General features: G+C 47.1%; 1 protein-coding gene across 1 annotated transcript in view; it reads right to left on the bottom strand.

Annotated features, from left to right (window-relative positions):
- skia (v-ski avian sarcoma viral oncogene homolog a) overlaps positions 1 to 14000 on the bottom strand; it is a 62876-nt gene that overhangs the window by 46828 nt on the left and 2048 nt on the right. The gene's annotated exons all lie outside the window — the stretch shown is intronic.

The following is a 14000-nucleotide window of genomic DNA, read 5'->3' as shown; positions in this document are numbered from 1 at the left end:
CATCGCTAACCTCTGACCGTAGGGCCAGCGGCTTCTGTTGTTGTTGTTGTTGTTGTTTTTGGTTTTCGATGAGGGGCTGTGTCAGGGTGTGTTTCGGGGGATTTTTTTTCCGACCCACTAGGTCCGTCTCTGAGTGGTGGCACAAAGCACGGTTGATGTTGTTTTTCATTTTTAAAGCAAAGCAGAGAGGTAGCCCTAGCATGCTAGCGTTTTCTCTTTCACACATCCTCCGGACATTTTGTTCTCTTGAAATCTACCAGAGAGGGAGGGCACTGGAGAGAGAGTTATATGGAGGAAAATCATGACAGCAAGGGAGGGAGGGAGGGTGGGAGGGAGAGAGAGAATGGGAGAGAGTTGTACTGCACTGTGTGGCCAATTCACATGGCCCACGACTGGGAGGAATGACAGTAAGAGACTCCGGTAAGAGACTAACCATCCCCTCAAATCGATCCTCTTGAAAACCTTCAAACCCATAGTCTCTTTCTTTGCAACCAGAACAAACTCATCGATTATCTGATGCCAACAACAGCACTCAACACCTTCTTCCATAAGAAAACGCACTAAAAGGAGGAGGGAATGGGCCCAACATTCTGGCGAGACGGGGTACTCTATGTGTGTGGAAGAGGACTGATTGAACGTATGTCTGGATGGGTGTGTGTCATATGTGTGTTTGTCCTCCACCTCACCCTCCTCCTTGTATTTCTCTCGCTCTGTCTGTTAGCTAGCTGGTGTCGGAGCAGGAGGAGAGAGCTAATGGACACATTAGCTGCCACGTTGTCCCTCAGTGCCGATTAGGTGCCTGTGAGGTCATCGCTCCACTTCTCCTCCCATCCACACTAGGGATCCATCATTTCATTACTGCTTCGGGGGAGGGAGGGAGGGGGCTGGGGAGGGCCGGGGAGGGGGGCTATCCATCTATAACTCCATCTTTTTGTCAATTCACTCAAACACACACGCACGCAAACGTGCGCACACACGTACGGTAACACTAGCTTTGGATGCTAGTTTTGCTTTTCAAATTCATAACCTTGGTATGCAGATATAGTGGCGCAAATATTGTGCTCTTGGATTTTTTAAAAATTGTCCCGTTCTGGCATTGAATTATTTTTAATATTTTGTAATTTGGTTGCTCTAGGTCTTAGTCTGAAACACTCTGTCGTGTGTGTGTGTGTGTGTGTGTGTGTGTGTGTGTGTGTGTGTGTGTGTGTGTGTGTGTGTGTGTGTGTGTGTGTGTGTGTGTGTGTGTGTGTGTGTGTGTGTGTGCGGGTGAGCGCACATGCCTCTGCAGGAGCTGAGATGTATTGATTTCTGCAGGAAGTGAAATCTGATGTTTCACAGAGCTTCCTGCCTGGCTTATATGGTGATCAGAGCGCCAGCAAGGTGGTGTGTGTGTGTTTGTGTCTGTGTGTGTGTTTGTGTTGGTGTGTGAGTGTGTGTGTGTGTGTGTGTCTGTGTGAGTACGGTGCACGCATTCATGTATCTGAGCATGTACGACCATGCGGGTTTGAGTGTGTGTGTCTAACATTTGAGTGTGTCTATGAGTGTGTGTATGTATGTGTTTGTGTGTGCGGGGGGGAGGTAGTGAGGAGGTGGTAGTTTAGAGGGTTGGAGGTGGGGCCTGTCCAGTGTAGGAAAAATAACCCAGAAGGGGGCCCTGAGTGCAGGGGTTGAACGGGAGACATAACACCTCTCCCTCTGTCCTTGGGGCCAAGACTAAACACTGCCTCCCGTCTCCGTTTCCCCCGTAGAAAAACATCCAGACTGCTCTGTGGAAAATCAAACATGTGGGGAATTTTTTTCCGTTCCAATGCTTGCATCCTGGTTTCCCTCTTTCTCAGGTTTTCTCTCTGTCTCTGTCTCTCTTTCTCTCTCCATCTTTCTTTTGAGTTCTTTCAGTCTCTTCCCCTCTCTTTATTTCGCCCTCTCTTTCTGTCTTGTCAGCGACTCAGCCCATCTCTCTCTGGCTTCAATTCCGTCTCTTCACCTCTGACTCTATATCTTTCTCAATTCTCTCACTCGCTCACTCTTGTGTTGTGTTGTCTTACATTTTTACTGATTCTCACTCTTCTCCCGCTCGGTCTGTCTCTCTGTCTCTCTCTCTCTCTCTCTCTCTCTCTCTCTCTCTCTCTCTCTCTCTCTCTCTCTCTCTCTCTCTCTCTCTCTCTCTCTCTCTCTCTCTCTCTCTCTCTCTCTCTCTCTCTCTCTCTCTCTCTCTCTCTCTCTCTCTCTCTCTCTCTCTCTCTCTCTCTCTCTCTCTCTCTCTCTCTCTCTCTCTCTCTCTCTCTCTCTCTCTCTCTCTCTCTCTCTCTCTCTCTCTCTCTCTCTCTCTCTCTCTCTCTCTCTCTCTCTCTCTCTCTCTCTTTTGAAATGCTCCAGAAAGTGACCTTGTTACTGTAAGGTAACATTCCTGACGCCAAGTGGGGGTAAACCAGAGACTTGAGATTGGATTTCCGTGTGCAGAAACAACACACAGGCTCTCGCTGCCGGATACGGATAATATATCAGAGCGGGATTATTTTGACGACATAATTTCAAAGCATACTTAGTCTAAAGCCTCGGGTAGCGCCACCGTTAGGGGACAAATAAAAGCCTGTTCCCCATTCCACTTTTATAGTCAGATGTGTTTAATTTCTTGAACATAGAATACCCTTTAGTTATTAATACACTTTTTATTACATTGCATCATCATTCTTAATTTAGAGACGGCATCCACAGATTACACTCAGCCCTTGTATTCCTCTTCTCCGGGTTTTTTAACTAAACGTAACTAAGTTTTTTTTGCTAAACGTCAATTTCCTAAAAAGGCCCTTCCCCCTGTGGCACTCACACAGTCTTCACAACATTACATAATAGGCTTCTTTATTCATTCCTAGTGCAACATCGATATAAATTGGATTTACAGTGCTTCACTCAAAGATACACAAACATAAAAACATAAACACACGCACACAAGCATTTACACACACACTCACACACGCACCGATGTTTGATTTATCCCTCAGCAGAGTCATGCAGACAAGCAGCAGCTATGCCTGCAGAGGGGAGGGGAGACCAGGAAGGAAGTATGTGGGGATGTGTGTGTGTGTATGTCTGTGTGTGTGTGTGTGTGTGTGTGTGTTTGCAGTTTGCATCACCTCATGCTTCCTTTCAGTCTCTGGACGGCAACCGTGCAGCTCCAGAGGGCAAGGTTCAAACATAGCCCTGACCTGTGTGTGTGTGTGTGTGCGTGTGTGCGTGTGTGTGTGTGTGTGTGTGCGTGTGCTGATTTGTATGTGTGGAGATAATTAAACAGAGTAGACAGATGAGCCCAGCACACAGGGCAGAGGTCACACAAAATAAGGCGGCTTGGTCACCCCCAACCCGCCCACACACACGCACACACACACACACAGGTCACTGACTGGAAAGACGTATATAAATGGTAGTTGTCTTAATGTAAACAGATGTTGCGCTTCTGAAGATAGCCTTGGCAGTCTCTCTCTCTCTCTCTCTCTCTTACCTCTCTCTCTGTCTCTTTCTTGCCACTTTGAAGGATTGTGGCGATGTGGGGGGGGGGGTAGTGGTTTGGGGGTTGAGGGTTTGGGCGGGGGGCGGGGGGGGTGAAGGGTGAAAATAATGTCTTTGTACTTGCAGCCGGTTCAGTTCAGCGTAGGGGTAGGAGGCGGATACCGAGTCTCCACATTACCTTGTCTTAGAGATCTACAATTACAGTAATTATAGACCAGCAGGCTTCAAGAGCTGCCACTGTCTGCCGTCAGAGCTGTGTGTGTGTGTGTGTGTGTGTGTGTGTGTGTGTGTGTGTGTGTGTGTGTGTGTGTGTGTGTGTGTGTGTGTGTGTGTGTGTGTGTTCACATGCTAGCTTCTTTAAGTGTGTGTGTGTGTGTTTGTGTGTGTGCGTGTGTTGAGAGATGGCTTTGTGCCTGAAGACATTTTGGAAGATGTTTTGAAGGCTTGTGCATGTTGTGCTCTGTGAGTGTGGGTCCTAATGCCCCTGTGTGTATATTTGTGTGTGAGTGGGGGGGGGGGGGGTTGTATGTGAGTGGGGGTAGGGTATGTGTGTTTGGGGGAAGGAAGGTTGGGTGGATTATGTGAGGCATAGGGGAGGAGCTTGGGATGGGAAATCAATGGGCTTGACTTAATATACGTATTTGAGGACGTGTGTGTGTGTGTGTGTGTGTGTGTGTGTGTGTGTGTGTGTGTGTGTGTGTGTGTGTGTGTGTGTGTGTGTGTGTGTGTGTGTGTGTGTGTGTGTGTGTGTGCGTGCGTGCGTGCGTGCGTGCGTGTGTGTGTATACGCGTACGTGTGTGTGTGTGGAGAGGACTCTGCCTGCACTTGAGAAGGAGGCGTGGAGGAGCCAGGTCTTGGAGGATCTGCTTTCAGCACATTGTTTTATTTAACGTCTGCTACGGCGCTTCATTTGCCAGAGTGGCGCTGCAATAGCCAGATCAATAACTCAGTCATTTGGGGGGTTGGGGTGCGATGGGGTTGATAGGATTGAGGGGTGGTGGTGGTGGAGGTAGTGGAGGGCGAGAGGGAGTGTTCATGTCTTTTATCTGTCATGGTTTCCAACACTCGGTTCCTGAGGTGTAAGGTGAGACTGCGTGGGACCTATATATCCCTATATGTAACCGTGATGCCGAGACACACTCACTTGGACACACACACACACACACACACACACACACACACACACACACACGCACACGTATCAACACACGTCTTAACAGCCCCGGTTCTTCCACTCCTTTGTCCGGTGAGGCCGGAGGTGTGGTTGCATGCTCGATGTGTTTTTCCTCCATTGGAAAAAGAAATTCAAAACCTACGGGTTCGTCGAAACGTCCAAAATGGCTGCCAAGAGACGGACACAACGCTGACGCTTTCCTGATTGGAACCCACCTTCCGTCAATATCATAAGGAAGCAGAACCCCTTAATGTTTGAACTACGGACACAAGCCAATTAAACGTGGCTTGGGGTTTGTAAATGTTTTTATAATCGGCCGTGCGCGTGTATCGCCCACCGCTTCCTGTGAGTCAATGTTGCGAAAACAGGCGGAAACGGCCTCTAAACAGTCAAAGTTCACAATGACCGCCCTGTTGGATCAATAACACACTTCGAGCCAGCCTTACTTCCTGTTAAAATTGTGTCTCCTTCCAGTCAGGCTATAAACCCAGAGTGGCTAGGCAAGGCGATGGACACAACACAACAGATCCCATACGCTTCGGAGACGTTATCTGTAAACAGCGTACCACTAGGAAAAATAACGGGCCTTCCCAGCAGCGCCAGAGACCTAAGCAGTCCCAGATAGCGCCTGTTACACCATGTGATCATGTAGCCACCTTAAAACCACCTATCTCATTTCAATGATTGCCTGTCTGGGTTTAATAATGTGCATCTAATCTCACTGCTTTTTTTATCAAACTGGCCGGGAGGGTGAGTGTAATTCACACGGCAATCGTCTCTGCTTCGTTACACAAACATCCCTGTTTCTTTTTGTGCGTCGCACCAAAATATAAGCTAATCTAATTGTTCCACCATAGCCCTGGCATTACATCATGCGGGTTATCCAACCACTGATATAGTGATGTGTGTGCTGTTCTCACACATAGCGGTATACATCGGTATCTTGTTTTTAGCCCCATTTGAAGATCATGGAGAAAGAGCAGGGCAGGAAAAAAAAATGATGAGGCATGTTGGAGTTGGGGGGTGGGGTCTGCTTTGTCCACCTCCAGTGTCACAGAACCCCCAGCTGATAGCCCCCACAATAGGAGCGCAACAATGGGCCGTGAGCCGACAGCCATCCACCCATCCCCGCTTAAACAATGCTGCCCCCAGAAGCCCCTGGGAGGTGGCCTTCCATGTCACTACTAGGCCAGGCTTGGTCGGCCCAACCCCCCACCAGCCCTCGACAAAATAGAGAGGTTGTCTAGGGACAGCGGTGTCCCTCCTCCCCCACCAACACAATCTTTCATTATATTCCCCGGATTCCGTTTTTTCATTTGCTGTGTGGTTGGCCTCGGGGAGCTAACGTCGCTAGCTATTGTAAGCAAACGTTGGCTTCACTCTTCTGAGCGGTGCTCTCCCGTGTGAAACCGACTTGCTAGCCCCCTGGCCTGCTTGGGAACGTTAGATAAGAGACACAGTTTAGCGGCTGAGATAACTCTACCAGAGCCTTTAACTGTGCCAGTCTTACGCATGTTACTAGTCGTTGTTCTTTGAAGATACCTTCAATCTTTGGTGGTGTTTACCCTTGTTAAGGAGAGGGGATCTCTCTAACGAATGCTTTTATTCTGATTAACATGAGAACAATACTTGATAGCATGTGTTTTTTTAATGCATCAAATGGAGAAGTGCTCTTGTGTTTATATTTGTATGAGACGGTGATGTTTGTGTCTGACTCTTTTCCGCATGTCTGTGCGTGTAGATAATACTGTATATGTGTGTCGTTGTATGCATAAGGGTCTGTGAGTGAATTAGTGTGTGTGTGTTTCTGTGAGATGTAGGAGACGCGCGTGTGTGTGTGTGTGTGTGTGTGTGTGTGTGTGTGTGGGGTGTTTGTGTGTGTGTGTTTGTGGGGGGGTGGGGTGGAGGGAGGGGTAGTCGTTTCCGTGGGAGACGAGCAGATGGGCATGGGAATCAGCAGCTAGCTCATGCTAATCTCCTCCTGCAGCCGATCTGCGAGCGTCAAAATAAAACACACAACAAGCTCCCGGAACGCAAACACACACGCCACACTGCCACGCACACGCCACACTACCATCCACTGCCAGTCATACACACAGTCGCGCGCCAATCCAGGCCAAGGACACCGGCGACGCTCAAATGTCACCGCACGTTTTTTGCAGCGGATGGGCACTTTGGCGACAGAAACGTGATGTTGGTTTTTCGGTGCGAAAACAAGCGCCTGTGTATTGTTGCGCATTACGGTCTTCAAATATAATTTTGCTGTTAAAATGTAAATATTTAAATTTCAAGGTTAGCTATTACCCAATTTTTTTGCGCGTGCAGCCATCTGTCCCATTGGAGGCGCTCCCTGGCGCCTGATTGTTTGACCTCCAACCCCCCCCCCCCCCCCCCCCCCCCCCCTCACCGAAAAAAAGAAAGGTTGAGGACAGGTCATCCCCGAAATGTTTTGATCATGTGTTTTGGGGTTGGGGGAGGGTGGCGTTGGATCACCGCTGTCACACACACACACACAAAGAGACGTCCAAGCCTGACTCAGCAACAAAAACGCAAACCCCCTCCCCATAACAAACCCCCCCTGTCCCACACCCCACCCCCGTCACCATCACCAGTCCTGGCCTTGCTAGCAAGCTTCTCCATTCACACACACACACACACACACACACACACACACACACACACACACACACACACACACACACACACACACACACACACACACACACACACACACACACACACACACACAGCTGATCTACGCTGTTTATTGTTTTTTTTCTCCCCGTGCCAACATTAAAGAGGGCTACTTTCTCTTCAAGGGCTATCATTAATACCAGACTGCCGCGGTCAGGCCCACCAAATGACTGTAATCTCTATACTATAATCAGTTCGACCACTCTGTTGTTAAGGTATAGTGTAGCAGGCAGCCGAACATAGACACCCCTGCCTCCTTTCTCCCCCTTCGCCGCCAGCGCTCTATTCGGCTGGGAGCGCATTAATGTTTTAACATGCTGGTCCCTGGGAGTTGAATTCCCCTTATCCTAACAATGTTAGAGCCCTGTTCAACTCGCTGACCCGCCTCGTTCCACCACGAGCGAGGGCCAACGTGAGGCCTTGTGAGGCGTGTAGTGGCATTAGTAGTGGCGTGTAGTAGTAGCGTTTGTGTGGGTGTTTTGTTGCGTGGCGGCGGTCAAGAGGCGGCTGAACTCGGGGAAGATGGAAGTAGGGAAGTGACATCCGTCGTGAGGGAGAGAGAGAGGGAGGGAGAGCCCGAGACACGTGGCACGTCACACCGCCCCAGCTAAATCCATCAACACATGGGTTCACCACTCCTCTGGGCGGGGCATGAGAACGGTCTGGCGTCTTTTCAGCGCGGGATACGCGCGGCTTAACGTCAAAACAAACAGACTTGGGAAATGCGTGGGTGAATGCCAGTACCGTTCTCTCTCACATTTGTCCATCAGTTTTGTTAATACCTGGAGCGAGGAACCTTGCAGGAAGTCTGACCCCACTGGTAACCACGAAGATACAAGCATACCAGAATGGAGCAAAGATTAAAGTTTCTTTCGCTTGACGTGCAAGATTATGTAGTTCTTTATACTCCACAATCAGAAGTGTAAAACCAACAGAACAGCAAATTTGTTGAGACATCACGTTTCGGACAGGGTTGGTTCTTCTCACACATCAGGGACCAACACTGTAGGTGAGCTGAGGCAATAGCGCTGGCAGATGGCGGTGAGGTTTGAAGGGGGGGATCGCCAGGCATTGGCGTGCCATGCCTGGCGATGCTGAATATTTCAGCGGGCCGCTCATTAAATAAACACAGAGGTCCTCTCCCGCCCACACTCAGTCATCGCACATCAACATTTAATGGCCATAAAGAAATGACACATGGTGGGAGGCTTGCACGTTAGCCACCCGTTAGGTCGTCATAGTTCACCATTTCACAACAAGAACAAAAAAAGATGGGGGTTGACGGGCGGCTTATTTTCCCACGTGAAAACACACCTGAACGATCCGGTCATCAGGTTCTCTGACATGACACACGCTACGAGACCTCACTATCCGGGGAGCATAACGGAGGGCTAACGGTTAGCTGTTAGCTTCACGCTCAATTTGGCGGTTTAGCAAGCGTGTAGTACTTAGGGAACAAGAGAGAGAGAGCGAGAGAGAGCGAATGCTATTGGCTGGGTGTATGCTTCTTCCAGGATGCCGAGCGTTGCGTGCCGATGCTACCCGCTGTCAGGGTGGCGCGGAAGGGGTCGCTACACAGGAGCGGGGGTCGGTCCCGGAAACTGTACTATCCTCTCTTTATGATGGGTAAGGCTGAACGATACAGAGTACATACGTTACATTGGGATTTGAAACCAATATTAATTTGTATGTGTTATTTATATATAAATAAATATATATCCTGATATATTGACATTGATATGTTTATTAGTAGTAGAGTTAGTTAGTAGTAGAGTATTTTCATTTTGTTATTTTACACAGAACATATCAATAGTGTTATGTCTTTTCTTTTGAAACTGTGCACGGTAAACTGTCTTTATATGATATTTTGGGAAGATTTGCAGGGGGGTTTTCTGGCATATTTCCCCTTCCCGCCTAACCCCTTGTTCCTCTACAAAGCAAAGGGGATAAGAATCCCTCCCCCTGTCTCAGGTATATTTATGTACCAGCAAGTATCCCAAAATGAAATGCCCTCGCCTCTCTCTCCCCGGGTACATTTACAACGTGGCTCGCCTGCTGATCCTCATCTGGGTCCTGTTTGTGTTCATAAAGAGACACTCCACTGTGATTGTATTTTCATATGTGTGTGTACGTGCGTGTGTGTGTGCCAGGGGCGCCGGAACTTGGGGGGCCAGGGGGCCACTTGCCCCCCCACTTTTCCTTCCTTCTCCCGCATGTTTGTAAGACGCAAATCAATATTTTCTATATTTTCTTTCCTTAACTTGATCAGTGGCCTGATGAATATAAATGCTATTGGAATTCAGTTGACGAAAGATTACTATTAAAAGTTGATTTGGTTAGAGCATAAGTAATTTACTATAGCTCGCAGTCTAGCTCAGTTTTTGACAACAAATCTCAAATGTTTGCAAATTAATTTCTAACATGTTTATTTTCTATAAATGTTTGAATCAAAGAAACAAAACAACAATTGACTTAAACTCAATTAGACAGAACAGAAGCGTGGGTAGTAGTGCTTATATATATTCTCACGCTTTAAATAAAAATGCAGACAATATTTAATTTTGGCACCCTGCACTTCGGAAATGATTTCGACATCGGCTATGTGCTGTGTGCCTGTGTATGCGTTTCTATCAGTTAGATTTTCCAACTAGATTTGCCAGTTCTCAGAGTAGGCTCTAACATTGCCAGATATGATCACCAGCAAGAGCTGCGAGCTACAAATCTTAAAAACATCAACAAAAAAAAAAAAGATTTTCTTGAAGCAGCCTTGCGAAATGTTTCTATGTAAATTTGCTTGAAATAACTGCTGTATGAAATCAGTAATCAAAAGAATCCACAATGAAGAAACAGCCAATGAGGCCCGGAGAATGCCTCTGGCGGCCATCTTTAAAAAGCCTCCGAAGTGATTTGTGTGTAGGCAGGGGGTGGTTTACAAAAAGAGAAATCGGTGTGTCTGATTTATTCCACTGCCGCTGCCGACTCCCCCACACTCGTTTGAAGACTTGAATCCTCTGTGCCAAGCCAAAAAACCATGCCGGCGAACCTGTGATCCCAATGCAACTCTGCAGCATCGTGCTGCATTTGTTTGGCGGGGATGACAAAAACATATCTGCGTAACGGGCTCACGGTTGATAAATCAATTTAGCCTTTTTCGAATGGCAGCATACAGCACCACAGTGTTTTTTATATGTTTGTCAAAAAAGACTGAGGTTTTTTTTTCTGGAAGTTTCAAATAAACCAAATTAATAACCAAATTGACTCGTTTCTGGGACAGTGTTAGCAGCAGATCAAAAAAAAGAAGCCTTTTTGAGGTACAGTGGAACAAAGAACGGCTTTTTGGGCCAAGTTGCAACATATGTGGAAAAGAATGATGGCGTTCATCTGCCTCTCTCTGAACACACAACCTCAGCTGCCTGTTACATTCAACCTTTGTAGTTGACTTTCTTTTGCATATTAATTGGGCCTAATTATTACACCAACCATTACCAGGAAGCTCTCATTGACATAATTCCGGATGCAAGAAGATTTTTATTCTTCAGTGCCGTTTATTCCATCAGTCTGGGCCCTGTAGTAAGCCTGCCCCGCTAAATAAAAAAAGTGTTACAGTTTTATGCATGCCTAACGTGCCATTAATTCTGAATGGGGACGTCTGAGCCACAGTCAATTCCGAGAGGAAGTATCGGTGTCCGTCAGGCAGTTTTTTTTGTTTCACTAGACGGAGAAGACTCCACTGTCAATACAGTATTGATCTGTCCGACCTTCGGTGGCAGGATAACCGACAGCTCGCGCAGACTACCTTCCTCATAGGTGATGAGCAGAAACAAGCCAGGCCAGCGAACCTCACAAACCCTGGTGTGTTGGCTTGTGCATGCGTGTGCGTGTGTGGGGTGTGTGTGTGTGTGTGTGTGTGTGTGTGTGTCTGCTACTTTGCACACTAACTGAGGAAACCGCTTTTAATAATACAAAAACCCACAAACCCGCTAGAGCTCACACACCCATATATATATTTATATATTTATATATATATATATATATATATATATATATATATATATATATATATATATATATATATATATATATATATATATATATATTATATGGGTGTGGTGTGTAACACACCAATCCAAACACACACACATTCATATGCACACTTTACTTGCCGAGAAAAAATTCTGCCCCTCTTTGCAATTTTCCCCAACTGCTAAATTCATATTTTCGAGCGCTGAAACACAGGATGAAGCTTTCCTATAGGCGGAGGAGGGGAGGGAGGAGGGAGGAGGAGAGGGAGGAGGGGAGGGGGGGAGAGGAGGGAGGGGTTCCTAGCAAAGTTCCACAGCTGCAGAGTCAGTGAAAAAATAACCAGGCAAGAAAAATATAAGAAGAAAAAACCCTCAGTGTCTTCACAATCATGCTCACTGCAGCAGTGTGGGGCTTTCCAAACGCTAAAGAATTACTAACAATTTAGATAAAATAACCAAAACGCAGCTGTTCCGCACCTTTTAACATATAGTGGTTCACTCTGTTTTAATATAAACATGCACAGGAAGAAATGGCCATCACAAGCCCTCTTAAGTCTGGACTAAGCGTAGCACAAGAAAGAGCTTTCGCTGCAAATTCCAAAGATTCTTCACAAAAGTAGGCATCCGGGTAATAGAAAATGTATGATTTGCTTGGACGTTTGTGTGTGTGTGTGTGTGTGTGTGTGTGTGTGTGTGTGTGTGTGTGTGTGTGTGTGTGTGTGTGTGTGTGTGTGTGTGTGTGTGTGTGTGTGTGTGCGTGTGTGCGTGTCTACGTTCACAAGTGTTGTGTTGTTCAGATTTCACAAACGGAATGCTTCCAAGGACAGGAAGAGCCCCACTGTGTGGAAGCGCACCACTTCCTGTGTGTCTGGTCGACTGCATTGAGAGACTACACCCGACTTGGTCACATGACCTCCGTTCATATTTCTAGGGAAACGCTTTTTCCTCGCCCTCAGAAAACTCACAGTAGGCGCAAAGTGCCAGGGTGGGCGATGCCACCGTCACAACACAAGAACTTTTCTCAGTGTGCCAAGAGCCAAGAGCACACCCCTTAAACACATACACTCTCTCTTTCTCTCCCACTGAGATGAATGAGGAAGAATTTGCTGACAAGGAGATGTTCTTTAACCAGGATTTCAGCATTAATCCTGAAAATGCTAAAATCTCCCCTTTATTATCTTTAAACAAATATAGGAAGGATGGAACGAATGAGTGAAAAAGAAGGAAAGAATTTTTTTTATTTAAAAATAATTAGTAGGCTAATGTGTATATTTTTTTGGACGTTTGTGTGTGTCTGAGAGGGGGGAGTCCACTTATTCTCAAATCCTCTCTGGGTAATCCAGGATGGATGGCAGGGTTGGTGGTAGCCAGATGTGTGTGTGCGCGTGCGTGTGCGTGTGTGTGTGTGTGTGTGTGTGTGTGTGTGTGTGTGTGTGTGTGTGTGTGTGTGTGTGTGTGTGTGAGTGTGTAAGTGTGTGTGTGTGTGTGTGTGTGTGTGTGTGTGTGTGTGTGTGTGTGTGTGTGTGTGTGTGTGTGTGTGGTTGTGTGTGGTTGTGTGTGTGTGTACTGTGCAGGGGGGGGTGCTCTTCAAAAATCTAAGACTGGCGATAGAAGTTGTGAGTTTTTACACTGTTTGCTTGAAAACAGACACAACACCTCAAAAGATGGCTGAAAGCCATACAAATCGTCAAAAAAGTTCCTAGAGTATGTTAGTTTGGCACGAAGGCATAGCACATAGGTAACCACGAGTTGGTGTGTATGGGGGGGTAGGGGGGCGGCGAACTGAATGCCCCACTTTGTTGGGATCATATTATGTTTCCACAACAATGCCCCCACCCCCCTCCAGCACTGCTTCATCGACCCCATTCATGTGTAACAGTTCATGCAAATGGCCGAGCTTGCCTTTCATGGTTTGGTGGCAGGGGTATTTCTGAGGTAATGGGATGTGGGAGGCCATTCTCTTGCTTCTCTTCTGCCCCACCTGTGCAATTTCAAACCTCCTGCCCGTTCAACCAGTGTAATAAATAGATTATGTGCTCACCTTGCTGCCAATGCGGGTTGTTGTTCAACGTTTCTCACCGTTTTGTCGGAAAAACTGTAAGAAGTATTTCTGCCGGTTTCTGACTTTATACGACTCTTTTTTAGAAGATTAAAGATTGCAACACGTGTAATGCTTAATATAGTAGTGTACTGTACAACCCGACTGTACTTTATAGGGGTGGGGGGCGACGCTCCCAAACAGACGGGCTCAGCGACGCGGTCTCTGCTGTAATGGCTTCCTCTTCCCAGACGGCCAGACACAACAAATTGGCATATCTCGCCCTGATAAGAAGGAGCTCGCCGCTGACTGAGTGGCTATGGGCTAGCCCTCTGGGGGAGACGTGCTAAGTGAAAAGCCATTACACACTGATGACGACCCCCCCCCCCGGTGGAAACGCATAGCTTACACACACGCTCATACACCGAGAAGCCGATAAGGAGAAGACACAAGGAATACTAGCAGGAAAACATACAGTATAATGGGACGCACAGAAAGTTTAATATAACTTATCAGAATCGATTTAAATGGATACGTTTTGCTTTGATCGTGCGTGTGGCCCTTG

Source organism: Gadus morhua, chromosome 1 (assembly GCF_902167405.1).
Source record: "Gadus morhua chromosome 1, gadMor3.0, whole genome shotgun sequence".
NCBI lineage: Eukaryota > Metazoa > Chordata > Actinopteri > Gadiformes > Gadidae > Gadus > Gadus morhua.
The sequence above is the reverse complement of the archived record's forward strand: the minus strand, read 5'-3'. Positions and strand labels throughout refer to the sequence as shown.